A 13834-nucleotide genomic window follows, 5' to 3' on the forward strand; every position below is an offset into this window, starting at 1 on the left:
GGCATGAAGGACGAGTTATCTTATATCTTTTGTTTTACTTCAACTTAACTAGAGGATTTTCTTCAATTTTGTGAAGGTCAACATCTTTAAAGATACTGACTGAGTGATGATGGCACAGAAGAAAACTTTTAGTTGGTTAACATACATCATCTTTTAAAGTATTTCAGTACAAAGGAGCTTTTCTCCTTTTAATTTTCTATACGTCTTCACTGAATCTTTGCTACCCCTTGATTGGCAGGAATGATAAGTTCAGGTGGATTCAAAATAAAGATCTTCCCTTTGTAGCATTACTTTTCGTTGGGGTTGAGGATTTGACTGTTGCTGCAGTTCCAGCTCATAGCCTGGTCCCAGGCAGCACACATATGAGCTGTTGGGTTTGAAGAGCAAAGTCATTAGGCAGTGCATTAAGCTAAGACTCTCCAAGAAGAGCGTTGAGCATGGATAAATCTTCGAGAGGCCAGGCCTATACAAACGGAGCCCTTGAAATGCTTTTTCTTGCCCTCTTTGTATTCTCTAATGTTTGCAGATGCTATGTGTGTCTTTTTATTTGTTCCATTTGGTTCATTCAGTGAGTACACCCAATGGGCCTTGTACCCTGTGAGTTGAAAAAAAGATAAGGATTATCATGCAATATTTCTACCTGCACATGAAGATACTGGTACAAAATTTAGCATGTTTAAAGCTGACAGATTTTTCTGAGATTGCCTAACTATTAACAAAATGTCCTTAAATCTTCTACAAATTGTAGACTATAAAATAGTCAAACATCTATGCATTTATTTTCCCCATCTGGAAATAAGTTTCAATGTCATTTTTTAAAACTTTTTATTGAACTTTAATCATTTCATACAACAGTTCTTGATCAAATTTTGACCTCTTCCTCAATCCATGCCCTCCAATTCTCCCACAGGACCTCATGTATTCCACCATACATGTTAAATCCTATCCAGCCAAGCATTTGTTCCCAGATGTCCTTCAGTGTAAATTTGTCCACTGGAGTCTAGTCAGCCTATCTAGAGAGGGTATGTAAGGCATGCTTCCTCATCCAATAGCAATCATTCTCCAATAGTTCTCAGTCTAAGGCTGAACCAACCATTCCTCTCCTCCTCTTTGGCCCCTTGTTTAATTGAGTTGGCATGGGTCTTATGCTCGATGCCACCACAGCTACAAGTTCACATGTGCAAGCTTCCAGTGGCCTGAAAGCCTCTGCTTCCCTGGGTTCATGAACAAGTCCTGACCCTTAAAATCTTTCTTCCCCCACTTCTGCAATTGTCCCTGAGCCTTGGGTGGGGGAGGTTCAATATAGGAGTCCTACTGAAGGATACATACTCTGCAGTCTCTTATTAATTAAAACAGGGACTGTTGTGACAGTCTGTGTGTATCACACTCTATTGTATAAGGAAGTTTTGCTGGTGAGAGTTGCAGGACACTTTAGTTTTCTCTCTACCCCTTGTTCCCCTATGTTCCATGAGCCTTAGGTATAGAGCTTCAACTATAGATGTGTCACCTAGGACTGGGCATCTCTTAGACATATATTCTCTGTGTCTGACCAGTTGTGGAATCCTGCAGTAGCCTCCATCTATTGCAAAAGGGAGATTCTTTGATGAGTGGTGTAAGGTATACGTTTCTGTAAATGTAGTGATCCATATTTAGCATATGGTAAGAAATTTCATTTGTCTAGAGATATGAAAGATATAGGGTTTCTCTAGGATCTATGGCCTCTCCTGTCATGTGTATTTGGTTGAGTCTACATTGCCACCCATGAGTTCACTCCCATTGAGAGGGCTTTAAGTCCACAGATTGTCCCACAGATAACAGTGTCACTACTGTGCCAACAGAGGTAGTTTGCCATGCTGGTCGTTTTGGTTATTAGGCTTTAGGACTAGATTGGACTATTGATTGTTTTTCTCTCTGGAAGTTTGCATATCATCTTCTAGCATTATGTAGAAGGCTTTCATGTCAGTTCCTTCTCCGTTTATCTAAGTCCTATATTTGAAATATGTCCTGACTTCAGCAGTAGGGTTTTATCTACTAATTATGGGAGATAACCAAGAGATTTGGCAATAGCCTGTGTTATTTTGGGACTCTCCTAGACCATTCTCACCATCACTCAAAGGGAGGTCTCATTTGTCTGGAACTGTGTTCCTTACCATGCAGCTCCCAAGTATACATAAGCACTAATGTTTAGACACTGTATGTGCATTTCTCATGGGGTTTGGGGGCATCACATTTCCCTCTGGATTTGCTAGGCCCCCAAGATTTATTCATCTCACTCTTTTTTTCCTATATAGCCTCCTTCCTCCTTCGCAAGTCCCAGTGCCCCAATTATCCCCACCCTTTCTCCAATAACGCCCACCTCCCACCATCCCACTTTTACTGACTCCCCCGACACACCATGGCCCCTTGTATGTCCCCCCCCTCTTCTCTTCCATGACAAACACTACTAATTTCTCCCAACTTCCCCCTGGTAGCGTGTGTTCTCCACTATCCCCCTCTTTTGGGGTCTTTCTTTTCCTTTACCTGCATGTATCCTTTCCATTTCACCTGACTCCTGATTTTACATCAGAATATATACACTCACATATAAGGGATCGGTGCTGCAATCCACAAATGAGGGAGAACACATGTCACTTGCTTTTCTGTGTTTGTGTTACTTCACTCAGTCTAACACTCTCTGGTGCCATCCATTTACCTGCGAATTTCATATATTCATCTTTTCTTATTACTGAGTAGAACTACATTGTGTAAATGTGCTACATTTTCAGTATCCACTCATCAGTTGAGGGACATTTAGGTTGTTTCCACTTCTTAGCTATTGTGAAGAAAGCAGCAACGGATATGAATGTACAGGTAGCTCTATAGTATGATGAGTCCTTTGGGTGTATGCCAAGGAGTGGTATCACTGGATCATATGATAGGTTCATTTTTATTTTGTTGAGTGTTCTCCACACTGCTTTTCATAGTAGTTGCATGAGTATGCATTCCCACCAGCAGTGAATGAGCTTTCCTCTTTCTCCATATCCTCTCCAGCATTTGGAGTCTTTTGTTCTCTTGATCTTTGACAATCTGACTGGGGTAAGACGAAATCTTAAAGTTATTTTTACCTGCATTTGTCGAATTCTTAAGGATGTTGAGCACTTTTTAAGGTGCTTCTTAGTCATTTTTATTTCTTTGTTTGAGAACTCTCTGTTCAGGTACATAACCCATCTTTTTATTGAGTCGTTTATATCCTTGTTTCTTTGATTTTTGAGTTCTTTATATATTCTGTATTTTAATCCTCTGTTGGATGTGTAATAAAGATTTTCTTTCACTCAGTGGATTTCCTCCTCCCTTCCTTGGTTGTTTCATTTGCTGTACAGAAGCTTTGTAGTTTAGTGAGGTTCTACTTGTTGATTGTTGACCTTAATGACAGCATCTGGTGTCCAATTTAGAAAGTCCTTTCATACGCCTATATCTTGGAGGGTTCTACCTATGTATTCTTCTAGCAGTTTCCAAGTTTCAGGTTTTATATTGAGGACTTCGATCCATTTGGATTTGACTTTTGTGCAGTGTAAGGGATAAGGGTCTAAGTTCATTCTTCTGCAGGTGGAGAGCATGTTAACCCAGCACCATTTGTTGAAGATGCTATCTTTCCTCCATTGTGTGTTCTTGGCAACTTTGTCAAATATCAGGTGGTTAAAATTGCATGTACTCATGTGTAGGTCTTCTATTGTGCTCCATTGATCTGTGCATCTATTTTTGTGCAAGAACCATGCTGTTTTAATGACTATAGCTCTGTAATATAATCTGAGATCTGGTATGGTAATCACCCTAGTGTTGTTCTTTTTGCCCAAGGTTTCTTGGCGATCTGGGGTCTTTTATGACCATATGAATTTTTGGGATGATTTTTTTCAAGCTCTGTGAAGAATGTTGAGGGTCTTTTGATTGGAATTGCATTAAATATACAAGCAGTTTTGGGTAAGATTGTCATTTTCACAAAATTCACTCTACCAATCCATGAGCATGATAGGTGTTCCCACCTCCTAGAATCTCACTCTATTTCTTTCTCTAGAGATTTGAAATTTTCATTGTAGAGGTCGTTAATATTTTTGGTTAGGCTTACTCCTAAAAAAAAAAAATTAAGCTATTGTGAATGCAAGTATTTCCTTGAATGCTTTTTCTGATTGCTTGTTATTGGTGTATAGAAAGGCTAGTGAATTTTGTAAGTCGAGAGTGGGTACTCTGCTCTGGAAATGACCCGCCAACATGCATGCATCTTTCACTGACCTTATAATGAAGAAGATGAACTTGCAGCAAGGGACATCTGGGTACAAATGCTTGACAGAATAGGTCTTAACATATATGACAGAATGCATAAAATCTGGGGGGGGGTGCAGATGGGGGAGGGGGCCTAAATTTGATTAAGACCTATTATCTAAAATGCTCAAAATCCACAAAAATATACATAGAAAAGAAAGACTGACAAGGTCTGACTAAAGGAAGCATTATCCCTAGACAGCTAAAGAAAAATTACATAAAGACATGGGATTTCATGAGGATGAAGACAAAAAAAAAAAAAAAAAGGAGGATCTGTGTACTTTTAATTAAAAGTCAACCCCAAGCTGTGAAAATCTATTCTTGATCCCTTTGCCTGCTCCCATGATATGCTGAGGATTAATACTTTAAGGAGCAAACCAAGCTGTGCTTCACCATACACAGTTTCATGTATTCTTAGTGTGTATTAAACTCAGTGCCTTGTGCGTAGTAGTCAGTCCATCCACTGAGCTACATAACCCAGTCTATTTATAGTCTTATACCTAAATGGAGGGGAATAATGCATCACCATACTTTGAACAAAATTACGATATAACAGATAAAATCTAAAGTAAATAAACTATTGATATAAAGACACAAAACAGTGTAAAGAAGATGGACAAAAATTCATAATAAACATGAACAAAGATTTTATATTCACAATCAATAAAATGTTTCCAAAAATAAAACTAATAGTTGAGAACCATTGCAAGGAAAAGTAATGAGAGACAAGAAATTCACTACTGTATTGATAGGCAAAGTTCACAAATTCTCCATGAAAACAAAAAAAAAAATTAATACTAATGAAATATAATGACAACTTTTACTTATAAGAATACACATCTGTTATTTTAGAGAGTCATTCTAGCAGCAGGAAAACAAAAAAAGAAGGCATAGAAAAATAGTTAAATTCCAAAGTTCATATATACTTTTTCAAGCTGAAATGACAATTGTATGTCTCAAAATGCAATCCCGAAATGCCAAAACACCTAGATAAAGAGAACACAGTGGACATTCAAAAATCACATGAACAGTGAAGACCTAATCTCAGTGTTGGAGTCTAGAAATTGTTGAGATTATCTTTAAATTTTGAATAAAAATATTTCTGATCCTAGATTTAATACCCAGCCAAATTATCATGCAATTGTGAAAAGGTAATAAAGAAACTTTTAGGTATTTAATGACTTAGAATATATGGTTCTTTCTTTGAAAGTTAACAGCAATTGTGTTTCTGAAAAATTATTTTAAAAAGAGAGGAAAAAATTATGAAATTACTTAAGTAAGTGGAATAGAGATCTGGGGGAACCACAAGTACAGGACTACTGTGATAACCTTTGCAGTGTGCCAGGCTGATTACTCAACTTATTTTTGTCATTGTGAGCATCCTGGCTAACATCCATGTATAACTTAAAAATAATATGGAATAAACACTGACAAGTTATTAAATATGTAGTAAAAGTTCAGAAAACAGTAAGTGCAGTTACTTAAGAGTAGATACCTAATCAAAAAAGAAAAGAAAAAAAAGCCAGCAATTTTGTGGATTAACACAATAATTTAATAGACGATCCATTAGTGCACATTAAAACAGATTCCTCTTCAATGTATTGTTATTTAATGTGATGCATACAATAAGTGTTGATCTATATTCCATAGGATGGGTTTCAAAGATCAATAAACTTTTTGGCTTTTTAAAAATCATTTACAATTGTTTTTCAAATGCATATTTGCTTAGCTAAATATATTCTTATAAGGGAAGTGTGAAAATCATTGCATGTTCCTTAGCACTGAGATTAAGGTATTTATCTTTGCATATTACTATGCACAACATAAATACATTTTGTTCAATTTTTCTAATTAAAATATTAAAATTTTTGGCATAATGATGTTATTTAAAAGGTATTTTTCCTTTTCTTGTCAAGAAGTACAATTTCTTTTTTCAGCCCCATTCTGCTTTTCCTCATTTTTGCTTTCTCCAAGGTCTAGATTTAAATTCAGAGAGTCATTAAAACAAAGACAGCGTAAGTTTCTAACTACATAGTCAGTTTTATTTCTATTTTGCTTCTACTAGAGTTTAATGTGCTCTGTTGACTCTTATATTTTACTTTATATCATCTAGAAACACAATATATCAGGTGGACTGTAAGTGCAATTTTATGAACAAAAGATATTATAAGGAATTGAAACTCTGGTTCACGACATATTAGTTATTGGTGTTCTTTTAAGCCATATATGTGTTTGCTCTACATGAGAACAACTTGTTTTTGCTGTTGTTTGAACTAGAGTCAATCTAGTTACAGATAGTGAGGAGAATACAATGGTTCCTTGCACATCAGGAGCTAAATTGTCAATAAAGTCATTCCTAGAAGCTTTGTTATTAGACCCATATGAGAAGACACAAGAACAGCTTGAGTTTTAAGGTCCCAGGCTGAGGCTCGGGTATTGGCAGTTACTGAAATCACCTTTTCCTATGAAATGTAAAACATTTCTGTAAAAATCATTGAGAAAGTATAAATACAGACCTCACCATTACATTTTCCTTGAAGTATTTTCCTGGTTTTCATAGCGCTTGGAGAAATACTTTTCCTCCCTTTGTACTGGTATTCTTTATGTCCTACAGGGATTTCCCTCCAGTTCTGACACTGATGAAAGTGTTGAATGTTAATGGTATATAATACATGCTGTAACATTAAGCCCTTTATTTTTCAAAGTCAGAGATGTCTGTATTCAACATCCATCCATTGTATACTTTTCCAATAAAAATTCTCCAACATTATTTCAGATACTTGTCCTTTTTGTTTTTACAATGCCAACAAAAAATAGAACTTTCATTTGGCAATTGAATTATTAATTTTTTCTTCCATACATAGTTAATAGTGATGGGTTTACTGAGTCAATTACAAACTCCCAAAGCAGCTCAATTGTTACATAAATCTTTAAATTTTAAAGTTCAGAAGGATTCTGAGAATCAGCACTCATATCTATGCAAATTTATTCAAGATAAGATTTCTGTAAAAATGAATTTATATCCATACTATTATATTCATAAAAAATACAAACAGTGATTTGGAAGAAAATTTAGTTTCTCAGGTCTGGTTTGTCTTTTCAATTCATATATTTTTTGTTAAAAAAAATGTAAAAACTATTCATTGAATCACAGTCTGAGCTATATGTTGAATGTCACCATAAAGAACATTATTTTTACCTCAAATCAAGGTCTCAACATCCCATCAAGCTGATCTCTAAGGGACTGGCATTATGAAATGTCAAAAATCTATATTGACAAAACTAAAGGACTAGAGAGATAGGATGCACATAAATTGTGATAGTCCTAAAATAGTTTTGCAATGATGTAAGTTGTAACTTTTAGTTGATCTCCATAAGACAATCATAATACAAAATATACTTCTGCATGACACTTTCCAAATGATTGAGCAAGACCACTGGATGTGTTGAGCTTGTTGGCCCTTTGACAACACCCAAGGTCGCTGTCCTTACTGGTCATCTCAGTAGAACTCTACCATGGCCAAGGTCGATCTAGTCATTCACTACAAATGACCTCAGTCTGCTGAATAAATCCTTGATTTACCATCAAAATCCTGTCTTTGTTTTCATACTGGTATTTTTAGTGTATAATTTCAGGAGGCTCCTCACCATTCCTAATATACACAATGCATTTTTATGCTTCCATGCTCCAGTTAGCACAAGAGTTGAATGGAAGGAATCCCCCAAGCAGCAGTGAAAGAGGGAAATAAAATTGCCTGGGAGATTAAGCTGTAAAATCAACAAGTAAAGAAGAAAATTCAATTTTAAAGCTCTGCATCCCTCCAGGGTCACTGGGATGTAACTCTACAGGATTAAATATATTAACATACCCAAAGAAAGAGTACAGAAATTCAGGACTGTGAGATCAAATGAGAAAGAGAATCTGAGAGTGTTATGAAAGAGTTTGGAAAGTACCAGAAAAAGAAAGCCAAATAGAAAATTATTTAGATCATCTAACCAATAAAATTATCTACCACACAAATCACAAATCCCCCCCACATCTGTCTAGCATCTATTTATCTGTCTTGTATCTCTGCCTCTATCCAAACTTGAATACAAATGTACATGCAATATAGTTACATAGCTCTGATAAAATTAGATTATTAATCATTCTGATGTGGGCAGAATAGAATATAAAATTTATGTTTCATATTTCACAATGCATATTTAATGTACTGCTTTCAATAAAAAATTTAATATGTGTTTTATATATAAATATAAGCTTATGTATCCCATGATTTTAAGTTCAGAATTTAACTTCAGAATTCCTACTTACATTTACTAATTAGAATATATTACTGAATTTGGCCATGAAAATGTAGCATCTGTTTACCCCAAACTATTGTCAAAAATAAAATAATACCACAGTTCTTACCTCAAAAGAAATAAAAACTACTTTTTTTTCTAGAGCCAAATATTAGTACCCATTATCTGGGAACACAAATTCATGCTATCCCAAATTCTGTATTCCAATGTGGTAATAATCATTTTATGAAACTTTTATAGTAATAGATCAAAGAAAGTCATAAATCAAAATACTTTTCAAATATATTGGCAGAAGCATCAGGTGGGTGTGTTCCAGCAAAGCAAGGAAACCTGTGCTACTGGCCTCAGAGGCCACTTGATATCATTTTCAGTTTTTGTGTTCTAGGAGTCTATTCATCCATTCCGAAAGGATTTTTTAAAAATAGTTGCAAAGATGTTAGGTTACATACAGAGAAAGGCAATAAATAGCTATTTAAGGACTAAAATGGCCCAGTATAATTTGACTCAGGATCTGCAACATGCCAACTAACCATAATCACTACAGTTCTAGTCAGTCAAACAACCTTGCAGAATGATCGCTGTAGGGGGCCTTCTTTCTGGGAAAGACTGTCATTCCTAGGAATCCTGAGTCATTACTTAGTCTGTAGATTGTTCCGTTGTTCAAAGCCCTAACATTTCTTAATGTCCTGGGTTCACGACAGATGTCTTTGTGTAACTCTGAGACTTTATATAAAATGTAAAATTGATAAGCAACACAACATTGTACTTAATTCATATCACTTGTTTACAGACTATTGTGGCATGAACTGTCTAGTATCCTCCTGTTGACTGTCTGACTCCATTGCTCCCGGAAGACGCTGATATCAAGGCAAAACCTATTCTTTTCTGCTTTAAGGCAAAATATGACCTTGCCCTTGTGTGAATTAAGATCTGCAGCAATTCCTTTCACTATCCCTTATTTATGTAAGATCCCATGGCTTCTCTATCTTCTATGAGAAGCTCCTTGCAACACTTAAGTAAAATCACAGGGCAGGGCCTGGAGAGATGCATCAGCAGTTAAGAACACTGGTTGTTCTTGCAAGAAGACCCAGGTTTGAATCCTGGCACCCACATGGCAGCTAACAACTGTCTGTAACTCCAGTCCCAGGGGATCCAACAGCCTCTTCTGACCTCTGCGGGCACTGCATGACATGGGAGCATTTACCTACATTCAGGCAATACATGCATACACATATAATAAAAATAATTTTTAAAAAATCACAGGGCACTTGGCTATGGAAATAGTTACTTCACCCATATATCAATGAGTGCCTAGGCATGGTGGCATAGTTCTGAAATCCCAGGATTCATGGGTAAAGGCTTAAGGCCAACCTTGTCTACTTAGTGAGTTCCAGGAAAACCATAACTACATGGTAAGACTTTATCTTGACAAAATAAAGAAAAAAAAATCAGTGAATTCATTGAATAAATGTCAGTAAATTCATGAAAGGCCTTGCACTACTACCCTTACTATGTGTCTGACTTTCAAAATCTTCACAATGCTGATACCTTAGACTAAATGCCATCTCACATCATTCTTATAAACTTACTTTAATTCATAAGTTTAGACAAAAATAGATGTTTAATGAACATTTTTATGACATAATAAATTCAAACTATTCATTTTCTACAAATGTTAGGTATTGTTTCTCTTAAAGTTTCATATATTCATCATCAATCTTCTGTTTTGTTCAAATTGTTGGCATGTACATTTCCATCAAAATATGGTCTTTTTTTCTGTGAAATACAAATATTTATGGCAACCACAATTTTAGTTGATCAATAAATGTTTGTTCACAGTCCAATATTGATGGCTAATTAATAAAGGCATCAGAAATGATCCTAACAACTCATAGTGCTTTTCTTCTTGTTTATAAATTTCACACAAAACACTTCAACTTGTATATATATAGATAGTAACATTTTGAGATAGATCAAGGTTGTATTTTCCGTATTTTGTCTCATTAATATACTTTTTGTGGTAATAAAGATTTAACTCAGGGCCTCACCCATGCCAGGCAACCACTCTACTCCTGAGCTGTAGTCCTATATTTGCTTTGTAGTATTTGAGACAGAGTCTCTCTCAGCTGCTCAGTTTAACTTGCTTGGGCCATGAACATGTTCCATAGCCCAGATAGCACTTGAACATGGAATCCTCCTACCTTATCTTCCCAAGTGGCTGACATTATATACCTATACCACCTGGCCTGACTTAATATGCTTTAAAATAAAACATATCTATTTGTCTCACCTACCATTCATGGGATAGGAAAGGAATTTGGGGTTCTTGGCATTTGGGATGTCATTGATGAACAGAATAGTTTCTTATGCATGCTTGCATACACAGCTCTGTCAAACACTGGCAAAAGCATACTATTTTACAAGGCAGTTGTTGCATTGCAGAATGAGTTATGAGTTTTGCAATGTGTAGCACTGTTAACTAAAGTATTTGGGGGACGTCAAAAAGAAATTACAGGTATCAGAGAGATGGTTCAAGAGTTGAGGGCTCCTGGCTGCTCTTGCTGAGGACCCAGGTACAATTTCCAGTATACTAGCTGTTTTTTTCAGAAGACCCAGGTTCAATCCCCAGTACCCATATGGCAGCTAACAGCCATCTGCACGTCTAGTTCCAGGGGCTGTGTCACAATGCCCTTTAGGACCTCCCCAGGCATTACATGACACAGGTACACTTCCATTACTGTAGGTACTACTCTCATACACATAAAATAAAAATAATTAAGATAATAAATTAATGTTACCTACTTCTGTGATTAAAAAAAAAATACCTGAGAAACTTATGGTAGAAAAGAGTTTATTTTGGCTCACAGTTCAAGATTGCAGTCCAGGATGCTGTGTAAGCCTTGGTGACCAGAGCATGAGAAGGGAGCTGGTTACATTGCATGTGTATTCTAGAAGCAAAGTCAATGAGCATTAGTACTCAGCTAGGTTCTCTTTTATTGCCATCTGGTACCAATCCCATGGGACTCCCATGGTGGCTCTTCTTACTTCAATCAACTTAATCAAGAAAACATCTCGCAGGTATGCATGAAGGTTAACCTATTTAGATAATGTTCACAGGTATATCTAGGGACTCTCTTGTGGGTGTTTCTAGATCTTGTCAATGTGGTAATATTAACTAACATTCAAAAACTAATTTATCTATACCAAAATTTGGGTAAATATTTTACAGTTTAAGACAGTTAAATTTTTACAAAAGACAAATTTTACACTAATGAGATTTTAACATTATTTAGGCACTATAATAGCTATAAATATAAGACTGAGAAAGATCCCCAGTGTTGGCTGGCAGGGTTATATGCTGTAGTTATTGAGAAATGTGTGGTATGGGGAGAGTGGATTCATGTCTTTGGCTGGCTTGGACTATGTTGGCTTCAAGTTGTTTTCACACCTGGTTAAAATATTATTTTTGGATTTTTTTATATTACCAACTGTAAAAGCTCAACAGAAACTTAGACTAACAAAATAATATTGTTGTTATAACCTTTTGATGAGATAAGATTACATGAATCAGAATTAATGCATTAATTCCTGGTTACAAAATGCATAGGTTTAATATATTAGGAAATGAATGTTCTAGGTATGTAATCAAGGATTTGTTCTCTTCAAATATTTAAAGACAAAAAAAATAGCCTATGTTGGCCAGGAGAAAAATAAACTGTTGTCGGATTTAGTGATCTCTCTATTCATTTACATCTTCTGTGTGAACGCAGTGAACAAAGCATTTCTTGGGCTTCATTGGTTAATATGCCCATGGGATATTCCAAAGCTATTTCCAGAGCTGGCCAATGCCTCAATTGAAAAACGAAATAATTTTCATTCATTTCAGCAGGCCTAGGAGACATCTCAATACCCAGCATACAGCAACCCATACCTCCCATAATTTAATCTCTCTGCCTCATTCTTATTTCATGCTTGGATAGCTGGGTGTGTGACTTAAGTTCTAGCATTCAGATTTACTCTCTAAATTCATTTTATTTTATTTATTTATTTTTAATTTTTTATGTGTGTGAGTGTATTGCCTGCATGTATGTAAGTGTACCTATGTCATGCAATGCCCATGGAGGTCAGAAAAGGATTTTGTATTTTCCTGGAGCTGGAGTTGAGGAAGGTTGTTAGCTGCCATGTGGGTGCTGGGCATCCAACTCAGGGCCCCTGCAAGAGCAGCCAGTGGTCTTAACCACTGTGCCATCTCTCTAGCTAGCTCTTACTATCTAAATTTGTATATACTCCTATGATAAAAGTTGTAGTCATAGGGTAGTTAAATCGGAAAGTATGTATTACTTTCACATACATGGGACTTTTATATGCTGTTACTCTAGTTGTCTAATTCTAAATTTGACTCCTAGAACACAAAAATTTAAATAACATCAGGTACAACACACCTACCTGATGTTTCAGTCAATATATTTGAAAAGTGTTTTGATTTATACTTCCATTGGTCTATTACTATAATAGTTTCATGAAACTATCACCATGTTGCAACACCAAATTTTGGATAGCTTGAATTTGTGTTCCCAGATAATGGGCACTTATATTTGATTCCAGAATAAACTATTTCTTATTCCCTTTGAGGTAAGGGTTATGGCATTATTTTAATGTTGGCAATAGCATGTTATAAACGGATGCTACAATTTCTGGAGCATCTTAACGATCTTGTCCAGTAATATATTCTAATTGATAAATGTAAGTGTGAATGAAGAAATTCTGAACTTAAAAGCATGGGATACATATGCCTTTATGAATACATATATAAAACATATATTAAAATATGAATTAAAAGTGGTTATTAAATTTGAAGCATAACATTCTTATTCTATTCAACACACATTAGAATGATTAATAATCTAATTTTATCAGGGCTATGTAAGAATATTGCATCTATGTTTGTATTCAAGTTTGGATAGAGACAGAGATGCAAGACTGATAAATGGATAGATACTAGATAGATTGTGTATGTGTGTGTGTGTGTGTGTGTGTGTGTGTGTGTGTGTGTTATGTGATTTGAGTAGTATATAATTTTGGAAATGCTATTTCAGATGCATTCTCAAATGAAACTTGTCCCCTAGGTGTTTGAGAATCCTATCAACCTGACAGTCAAAAATCAACCACTACGTCAGACTGTGCTAATTTAATCCAGCCTCCTAGATATGTCTCTGCTTGAGAGACAGGGGTC

This window comes from Nannospalax galili, unplaced genomic scaffold (assembly GCF_000622305.1).
Source record: "Nannospalax galili isolate Female #2095 unplaced genomic scaffold, S.galili_v1.0 scaffold287, whole genome shotgun sequence".
Classification (NCBI taxonomy): domain Eukaryota; kingdom Metazoa; phylum Chordata; class Mammalia; order Rodentia; family Spalacidae; genus Nannospalax; species Nannospalax galili.